Below are 10,792 nucleotides of genomic sequence, written 5' to 3' on the forward strand. Positions count from 1 at the left end.
AAGACTTCTGTTTAGTTCAACTCAATTGATCCTATGGTTGATATTATGGTAACAGTGCAATGGATTAATTCTTTTATTGGCTACTGACTCTAATGATTAGCTTTGCGTTCGCTACACTAACCCTTAGTGAATAAACTAACTCAAATAGTGATCAGTTGTCTAATTTAATTAAATTCACTAGATTAATTATTCGGGTTAATTTAGACTTGCAATAATTAACTAATTTGGTCCTTTAGTTAATTTCTTTTTGATGGTCATCACACAAGCTCATACATGAATTTACCTAATTTTCTTATTAATTCTAGTTTCATGTTCATTAATCCTAGACATATGATGAAGTGGTCACGTAAACATATGAGGTTGATAATCAAATGATGTTCATACTATTTAATTACCTTATTAACAGAAAATTAATTATCATTCACACACAAGGTTCTTTAGGAAGCTAAATCTAACAAAAATCACCAACATTGAATTAATTCTACCAATAATCAAACCATAGTCTCAATTTTGTATCCCCAAACAGAAGATTAAGAGTTTTAGCTCATGATTGAGGTAAATAACAACAAATAAACGAATTCTAATTGTCTAGCCATAATGGAAAACAAAAGATTAAGTAGAATGATGAGAATTTGCCTCAAATCTCCTTCGGAATTGGATTCTAGGTTGTATCTTCGTTCTCTAGGGTTCTTCTGGCTCTTCAATCGTAGCTAATCTCTCCAGAAGGGTTCCAGAATGTCTAATGTCGATCTGAGAAGTTATATTGATAGTTGCGAAACGACTCGTCGTGTCCATTTCCGACTCGCCGAGTCCACCTCTTAATCCGCGTATACGATAAGTCTCTGAGTCTCTGAGTCTTTATCTTCTCGAATATTCGATCGGACTCACCGAGTAGTCGACCCTATTCGCCGAGTAGGTGTTGTTTTTGGTGTTTTTCTTCTTTGTTCAATTCCCGAGCTCCCAACTGCTTCTCCTACCCCCTTCTGCTTCCGAGCTTCACTTTTGGACTGAAAACACAATTCAAACACTTTTAAGTATCTTTTATCCATGATATGCAATAAATTAGATAATAACTAATAAAAACCTATGCTTAAAATGAGGCTAAATATGCAAATATCAAAATACCCCACACTTGACTTTTGCTTGCCCCTAAGCAAAATTGAATTTTAACATATTAGAACCACATATAACAATTCAAGTCTAACCCAACCATTATGCCAAGACCGCAACGCATGCATTTGTGTCTAAAAACTTTCCTAATAACCCCCATATTCCAAATACTCACAATCCTCATAAACATTCGCCCACTTATCCCGAACAATGCTCATTTTACGCATCCCTCCGAATCCATCCGCATAAAACCTCCTATCCTCAAGGTATTTTTGGTTGAGCAACCCAAGCATACATAATCTAGAATTACAATTTATGATAACACTATGGAGCTCTTTTGAATTTGTAACAGCCCGGAATTCCATGTATTATTATATTTATGATTTTGGGTGTTTTAAGAGGGGACTCGGCAAGTTGGAGCTCAGACTCGCCGAGTAGGATCGCGGATCTGGTCGCGGGTTCGCGACTGGACTCGGCGAGTCCGCGCTGTTTAGCGAAACCCTAACTTCCCAGGTTTGGGACATATATAAGGGGCCTTATGGCCGTCATTGTTCACCCTAGTCCTTTGAGTGAAACCCTAATTCGATTGTGAGCATCTGGAGCAAGGTAGAAGACCATTATTGATCTTGGAAGTGTTATTTTGCAAGGAGGAGGAGGCTTGGTTAAGGGAACAATAGGAGAAGCCATATTCTGAGGGTTGGGGACACAGAGCAACGTTATTCAGGTAATATTTTCGAGTTGTTCCCTTCTATGTTGATGTGTATATGGATTTAGGGTTTATTGAACCCTTTTGTGGCTAGATTGAGTGTTTCCTTAGTCCCCCAAGCGATTGGAACCCTATATTGGGACCCTTGGAAGTCCAGAGTGTCCCATGCCTGAGCTTTTCGGGAATCAATGGAGGTTTTGGATTGGAATCCTTATGCCTTAGGTCAAAACGTCAATTATGAGTCATGGGGTGTATTATGAGCACCGAAATAAGGACTTTACGTGATGATCCAGTCTAGGAAGGCGAGACCTATGAATTGCCGAAGCAGATCTGACCTTAGAAAGTAGTTTGAGCGGTTGCATGGCATGGACTCGCCGAGTCCGATGAACAGACTCGGCGAGTAGCTTGAAGATTGCCTTAGAATGGTCCTGTCCGGGTTATGGGTTGGACCGGTGAGTCAGGGCGAGTTAGAGAGGGTTAACAGGTGATCTGAGTCGAACTGGGACTCGTCGAGTTGTTCTTCAGACTCGGCGAGTTGAGTCGGGGTGGCCCCACGATTCTTCCAGGAGGAACTCATCGAGTCAGGGGGGGATACTCGACGTGTAGAAAGGGAATCTTAGAGAATTAGTGAGTACGTCTAGACTCGCCGAGTCACCCTAGCGCTCGCTGAGTCCGGTCAAAGTTGACCGTTGACCGTTGACCAGAGTGGACCTGTGTTGACTTCTTAGGGATAGTCAACATTTGAGATATAAAGTGTTAACTAGGGACATATGATGTTATAGGAGGATTAGAGCTCGGAGAATCGGGCACGAGGGATTCCCAGGGTTGTGAGATATCGAGACACGCGAGGTGAGTCTTCTCACTATACTTTACCTTGAGTAGGTAACCAGAGCTATGTGATAGAGTATTTGTATGCTATGTATGTTATGTGTTGCACTGCATTCTTCTATGTGATTTATGCTACGCTTGTTTACAGAGTTAGAACCTGAGGGTTCACAGAGTATGGGTGCACGGACCCACAGAGTTATAGCCTCGAGTGGCTAATATGTTTTATATGGTATTTTGGGGAACTCACTAAGCTTTATGCTTATAGTGTTGGTGTTATTTGTTTCAGGTACTAGTGAGGATCGCGGGAAGGCGCCGGCCTGATCAGTGCACACGCGGGATTTTTATATTATGTGATCTTGGGGTTTTTATATGTTATGAAATGAATTACAAACAATGATGTTTTTATGAATATTAAATGAATTTTGCCTTTATAAAATGCGAAAAATTGTTTTTAAATTCTTGGTGTTACAAAATTCTTCACTTCTTTGATAATTTGATCTTTGATTTCTTTGAATTCACCACCTTGTGGTTTGATTTGATTTATGGTATCTTCAACTTTTTGAATCTCTTGGAATTTTGATCTTTTGATCTTCACTTTAATTGCTCCAAAATTCTTTCAACTTTTCTTGCAATTCTCTCTTTTTTTTTACATGTACCTCACTTTTTCACTCAAATCCTACATGATTAAGCAGGGGCGCTCAACTTCAACCTTTATTGGCTAATGATAATAATTTTCCTGGATACATTTCTAGTACACGATGCTAAACATATTGCATCCTTCGGGCTGAGCGAGGTCGTGTTTTTGTCCCATGATTTCACTAGAATAAGGGAGCCACAAATGCACTAGAACATATATAGGCTCAACTAAACATTTGGGTTTTCATGCAATCATCAACACAATTCTAACATGGAATCCTAATTACTTTTTACCAAAATGTTCTAAATTAATTCCTAAGTCACATTTTTGGTATGCAGCAATTTTAAAAATTAACGCAAATTACGATATTAAGATTCTAAATTTACTAAGATGACATCAACCCCCTACCCCACACGTAATTTATGTAATGTCCTCATTGCAAGTTATGCATGAAAAATAATAAAATATGAAATGTAGAGAGAATTGGAACAAACTCCCCTGGGGTAGCAGTTGCTAGGTCGACATCTCTTCTTTTCAGCTTCATCTTCAATTGACTCTAGACATGGGAACAGCTCATCCATGTCTTGGGTGTCAAAATCTCGTGTGGGAAGCTCCAAATATGAAGGAAAAATAGTGTAAATTTCTCAGGAATTGATCGAGAAGAATAAGTGGTCAAGTGGTATGTTCAATAGCATCGAATCAGCAGTCCCCTCGGTATAAAATTGGTTGACTCGTCGAGTCTTATGAGTGACTCGTCGAGTATAGTCGCGAAAAGCCTTAAAAGTGTAAAAATACAAAGTGACTCATCGAGTCTCCTTAGTGCACTTGGCGAGTAGACCGCTGGGTGGAAAAATTCACATTTTGCATTTGTTCCAGCTTTTGATAAATCTTCAAAAGTTCTCATAACTTCTAAACTTATTCACTCATATTCCTCAGGACCTGACTCGACACCTTAACTCTAAACTCCGCCCTTACTTGACTCCTTTCCACTCTTTATATTTTTCTTTTTCTCTCAAACTCTAGACCCTCTATGCAAGCATTCCAAAATCTAAAAGTCATCAAGGCAAATGAAACATCAATCATAAAAACAAAAGTCTTAAGTAAAAATTCAAACACACCAAACAAAACAAAAATAAATTAAAAATTGTTCAACAAAACAGAAATAAAAGAAAATTAATCCTCATCCTCCTCATCATCTCCATGAGCAACTCCACTCCCACCAGCTCCACTCCTTCTCTCATTGATGATCTCTTCCCAGGATGGTACATAAGGGAAGTTACCACCATCGATATGCGGAATATGGAAGTGGTCAAAAAGCTGAATGTTGGACTCGTTGCTAAAATTGAGACTCCTTTCCATTTGATCTTGCATTCTCCTCATCTCAATATTATACCAGTCCATTGGCACTTCATCATTATCCACTGGAATTACTGGCGGTTCCTCCTCCACTTCCCTCGCACGTCTTGACCGAACCCTCCTTCCCGGCGCCTCGGGACCGACCACCGGATCATCATGCGGGATAGCATAATGACCATAGCCATAATACTCAATGATTCTTGCCCTCCGAAAATAATGGGATTAAATGGAGGGACGTGAATCACACTCATCAAGTTCCATGCACCACGGGTCATCAACCCATATGAGTTGGCTAGCCAGGTGACGAACATGCCACCATTAATTTTGGAGGTTTTGCGATCCTTGATCGCACCCTCCGACAAATAAGAAGCCAAACACCACGGAATGTTGCAAAAGGAGTCGAGTGTGATAATACACCAAAGATAAAAGACGTCAAGGTTAGAAACCTCGTCGTCGTCCTTCCGTTGATTGATGGTGGTGGAAATAAGGCGGTGAATGAGACGGTGCGTGGGTGACTTAATACTTCCTTCTTGGGCCAACTTCGGAATGTATAATTTGTTGGCGATTGTGTTCCACCAACCCGTACTCGTAACACCATCAGGGAACACCTTATGAGAGTGTTCCAAGAAGGCGCGAAAAAATAGTAGTCGAGACCAAGGGTCGGTCGTAAATCCCCAACCGACATGCAAGATCAATACCGGAGCATTGATGGAACTCGCCCCCAAGGCAAAAACTGAAACTCGCCGGGTGGTAGCAATCATCTCCTCCACGGAAAGACACCGTAGTGAAAAATTCCCAGCAAAGTTCTCTATACACTAGTTCTTGAATTCTAAAAACCCTGCTCCATCAATCACAAATCATTGTCTCCCCCTCGTACGTAAATTCCTTCAAAAGATAAGGGGCCAACTCCTCCTCATACCGGACGTTCTGCAACCAATCTCAATCAACCCTGTTGGGTACATAAATCTCCTTCTTTCTGACATCAACCAACTTCTTCTTCCATCTTGTCATTGTTGAAGCCGATTCAATTCGAGGAAAATTCATCCAAGGAAAACCTCCTTGGTGTCTACTTGAGCTTTGTCCTCTGTGAAACATTGTCCCTGCAAAACAAAGAACACACAACCCAGAAAACACAGAAAATCATTAAAACATATTACATCTGGGTCCCCGACTGGACTCGTCGAGTCTATGAATGACTCGGCGAGTCGTATGAACTGCGCGAGTCAGTCGACGAGTCGATCGAATTTTGACCATAAATCTTGAAATTTTTCTCAAGGTTTTTGTCCATGGATGTTTCTAAGATATATTACAGGAGAAATAACCATCCAAAACAACATAATTAATACTAAATCAAAACCCTAAAAATTCACTAAATTTCAAAATCAGGTATTCTATGAAATTGACACCTTAGATCATCTAAAAATCATGACTTTAACAGAATTAAGGAAGAAATTAAGTACCTTTGGTGATAAAATTCGAAAATCTTGAAGAAAGAGTGTAGACTTTGATGAATGCTTGAGAGAGAACACAAGGGAGGTGTACGACGAGTGATGGGGGAAAATGATCTCATTAGGGTTAAAAACCCTAGTTACCAGTTGTAAAAGTTCATTTTAAATTTATTTTTTTCTGTAAATAAAACCGACTCGTTGAGTCAGGGTTAGACTCGGCGAGTCTGGTCGCGAATTTATACTTATCTAGAATCTGAATAGACTCATCGAGTCAGGGTCAGACTCGGCGAGTCACTTGCAAACAATTCAGAAAATCATGTCATTTTGTCATTAATAACTCATTCCACCCCACACTTAGTCCATACACACTCTCAAGCAGTCATGTTTGATGATTTGGAAGATGAATATAATCCTAAAAACGAAAATCAAACTAAAATGAGAAAAAAGAAAGAAAACTCTAATAACGGGTTGCCTCCCGCCAAGCGCTTCTTTTTAAGGAGTCGTTAGCTGGACTCCTTCCCATCTACGTTTCTTCATTTTGCTACATCGGGAACTCACGCCTTATCTTTTGCGGTTTGTACTTCGTCTTGTAAGCGTGTATCTTCTTCTTATAAGCCCGTCTTAATTTTTCTCTGTTTCTCCTTATAACATCATCTTCAGCTACATAGCTTTCCCTTTTCCTTACCTTCTTCTTCTTTACCCCATTCCCTCGCACCATCTTTTGCACTTCCTTTTCCTTAAATTGAATTACTTCATAGTTGGTGAATACTCGTGCTCTAGTTTTGATAATGAATGGGTGATCAGCATCATCTCTCCTATCCCTTGCCTTTTTCTCTTCTCTAAAGCTTGCCTCATCTTCAAGTGGAATATCTTCTTCTTCTTACATTATTGTATCAAGGCATGCTACATGAACTTGTTGAAGATCACCATCCATTCCTTCTTCTACTGCTTGATCTTCTAAAGAATTAGGGAAAATCTTCATGTCCAGAACATGCAAAGAGCTGGTAACAAGCAGATCAAGATCGTCCAAGTTGCTGAGATTTTCGAATGGACTCGTCGAGTCCATGAAAGCGACTCGGCGAGTCAGATCGTATTCCACACTTTCCACTGTGTTCTCTGAATCGGCTCCTTTCAGCAGCTTCTCTATCTCCTCCAAGTCTTTGTCAACATCTTCATTACCTCCAGAGGATAGCAAAAACTTGCTTGGATCTTCTTCTTGCAAAAGTGCAAGTTCTTTTTGTAGTATCTCATCATCCAAATCAATGAATGAGATTTCTTCTTTTCTTCCTTCTTCTTGCTTGATCTCTGGTAAAGCTTTAAATATCGCAGACTCGTCTCCTACCCTCAACATTAGTGTGGACTCGCATACATCTATCAATGCACATGTGGTGTTCAAAAATGATCTCCCCAAAATAATTGGAATTTCGGGGTCTTCTTCCATATCAAGTACCACAAAGTCCACGGGAAAAATAAATTTGTCGACCTTAATGAGGAGATCTTCACAAACACCTCTTGGACGAATAGTCGTCTTGTCCGCTAAATGGATCTTCATATTCACAGGCCTTGGCTCCGGTAAATGCAGCTTCTTTAAGAAAGGGAATGGCATTAAGTTGATACTTGTACTCAAATCGGTCAACGCTTGAGTGGCAAGTACATTTCCAAATTGGCAAGGAATTATGATGCTCCCCGGATCACCCTTCTTTTCTGGTAGCTCACTCAATACTATCTCCGCGACTTCAGCTAAATCTTTCCTAGCAGCAAAGAGACCCTATAGTAAGTTAAAATACTTGGGTGGTTGAAGCATTGTTTCTACAAATGGAATGTTGACTTGAAGGGCTTGAACATGCTCCATGAAAGCTCTATACGCTCTAACCTTTTCACCAGGCATGGCTCTGATTGGGAATGGAAAAGGGGGATTATATGGATTTGAGGGAATAACAGTTTTGTCATCAGCGCATGGACTCGTCGAGTCCATTTGAGGGGCTTGGCGAGTCTGGTCGGGTTTAGCTGGAGCCGACTCTTCTGCCTTTATTCACCTTGGAGATCCTCTGTGTAGGTGTGAAAATTTCTTCATAGCTGGAAGTCACAACATTCACATTCTCCATTCTCGGATTATTTTCGGTGTTACTTGGAAGTTGAACCGGTCTTATCTCATTCACTTGATGTGCAAGTTGTCCTAGCTGTTTCTCAATGTTGAGAACAGATGCCTGCTGATTCCTTAGCATATTTCTGGTCTCTTGTATTGCAGCATCATGATCATCGTGTCTATTTTCGGACGCGGCTATGAATCTAGTGAACATTTCTTCTAAATCGGCTCTCTTTTCCATTACCGGTTCTTCCTTTTGATAAAATCCCCTCTCTTTCTACTTGTATTTCTCCTCTTTTTCCTTCTTATATTCTTCATACGGGAGCCATTCCTTCTTTGGTTTCCGCCAATTCTCGTCGTATCGATCGCCGCTTGAGTAGAACACTTGAGCTTTCTTGTTTCCATTTTCATCCAAGTCACAATCCTTTGTGAGATGAGGCCCTCTACAATTATCGCATCCAACTCGAATAGCATGGATTGATTGATCCATTTTTGTCATCCTTCTATCTAAACTATCGAGCTTAGCCATCATCTCCGCCATGCCATCATTGGCCGAGTTCACTACCCCCCGACTTACTTCATTTCTTGAATTGTGGTATTCTCTAGAGTGCTTAGAGAATTCTTCAATTAATTCTTTGATCACCAGGGGTGGCTTCTTCGTGAGCGGGCCTTGCGAGTCGAGCAATTGCCTTGTGGTGACATTGACTCCATCATAGAAGATGGAGACCTCTTGTTGGCTATTGAGGTCATGGCGTGGGCAATTTATGAGAAGACCTTTGTACCTTTCCCATGCCTCATAAAGGGATTCTACGGGTTATTGCTCGAAGTTGGCAATGGATTTCTTCAATTTAGCTATTTTGGAAGGCGGGCAAAAGTGGTCTATGAACTCTTCTTTCATCTTAGCCCATGTGGTGACCGACCCGGGAGGAAGTGACTTGAGCCAATGCTTTGCAGCACCCTTGAATGTGACTGGAAGCATGCGAAGTAGCTGGGTCTTGCGGGGCACATTTGCTACATTGAAGTAGTCGGCTACATCATTTACTTCATCCAAGTGCTTGTAGGCGTCTTCGTGGTCTTTTCCATAGAAAGGAATTTCCTTGAGTTGAGCGAGGATATGACCCTTTTAGCTCGAAAGTAGCGGTAGCGGGAATTGCGGGTTGCACAAGTCTCGGGCCAGTGTCATCGTGCATCCTCTTCTTCCATTCCCCCATGGGGACTTCATCGATATTAGCCATGATAGCTAACTCGTCCTCAAAATTGGATTCGTGCTCGTATGTAGGTTCTTCTTCTTCCTTGGTCTCGTACCCGGTGTCTTCTTTAATTGGGTCTTCGATTGTCAAAGAGGCGTTGGATGCTCTTGATTTGCTGTTTCTCTTCTTGCTGAAAACGAACTTGAGGTTCTTTAGTGGCGAATTCGTTGAAGCAGCGGATTCTCCAACGTTTTTTCCTTTGCTCCTCCATAATGCGGATTCCGGGTCTTCGAGAGGAGGGACCAGAGGTGTATCAGATCCTCGGGTCATGAAACAACTGTAAACAAAACAAAAAAAAACGTGTAAAAAGAACAAAAATAAAATAAAAATTAAAACTGTAACAACGATGGACTCGTCGAGTTCTCACGAGTGCACTCGGCGAGTACAAGGCAAAAACAGAAAAACTTTTTAGTTACTTATTAAAACGGATTTTTATTAAAACTTATACTAATTACTAAATTACCTAAGAATTAACTTTGTGTAAGATAAATCTCATACAAAGGATCGATAAAAATAGAAATTAATGCTAATTTAGAACCGTTCCCCGACAACGGCACCAAAAACTTGATGTGTGTAAACTCAATTAGTTTTAAACCTACTTTTATATTATAAAATGAACACACAAAGGTAGTGGACCTATCAATTGTGGTAAAGCTAAATAAGTAGGGTATCGAACACAAGGAACGATAAATTAAAACTAAAGACTAATTTTATCTAAGTTAATTAATAAGTAGGGGTTTTCTCTAGTTTTACAAGACTAGAAAACTTACTAACTATCACTTAACAAAAAGCTTGAAAAACAAAGATGTAACTAAATTCAATAATGGGAAGGACTTTTGTTTAGTTCAACTCAATTGATCCTATGGTTGATATTATGGTAATAGTGCAATTGATTAATTCTTTTATTGGCAACCGACTCTAATGATTAGCTTCGCATTCGCTACACTAACCCTTAGTGAATAAACTAACTCAAATAGTGATCAGTTGTCTAATTTAATTAAATTCACTAGATTAATTATTCGGGTTAATTTAGACTTCCAATAATTAACTAATTTGGTCCTTTAGTTAGTTTCTTGTTGATGGTCATCACACAAGGTCATACATGAATTTACCTAATTTTCTTATTAATTCTAGTTTCATGTTCATTAATCCTAGAGATATGATGAAGTGGTCACATAAACATATGAGGTTGATAATCAAAAGATGTTCATACTATTTAATTACCTTCCTATTAACAGAAAATTAATTATCATTCACACACAAGGTTCTTTAGGAAGCTAAATCTAACAAAAATCACCAACATTGAATTAATTCTACCAATAATCAAACCATAGTCTCAATTTTGTATCCCCAAACAGAAGTTTAAGAGTT

The 10,792-nt window shown here is 39.8% G+C and overlaps 1 non-coding gene across 1 annotated transcript; it reads left to right on the forward strand.

Annotated features, from left to right (window-relative positions):
* The first annotated feature begins 8,914 nt into the window (after nucleotides 1-8,914).
* On the forward strand, nucleotides 8,915-9,021 carry LOC111893473 (small nucleolar RNA R71). The gene has a single exon (XR_002850886.1). It is a non-coding gene; the product is annotated as a small nucleolar RNA R71 (small nucleolar RNA).
* Nucleotides 9,022-10,792: the final 1,771 nt, after the last annotated feature.

Source organism: Lactuca sativa, chromosome 3 (genome assembly GCF_002870075.4).
Source record: "Lactuca sativa cultivar Salinas chromosome 3, Lsat_Salinas_v11, whole genome shotgun sequence".
Classification (NCBI taxonomy): domain Eukaryota; kingdom Viridiplantae; phylum Streptophyta; class Magnoliopsida; order Asterales; family Asteraceae; genus Lactuca; species Lactuca sativa.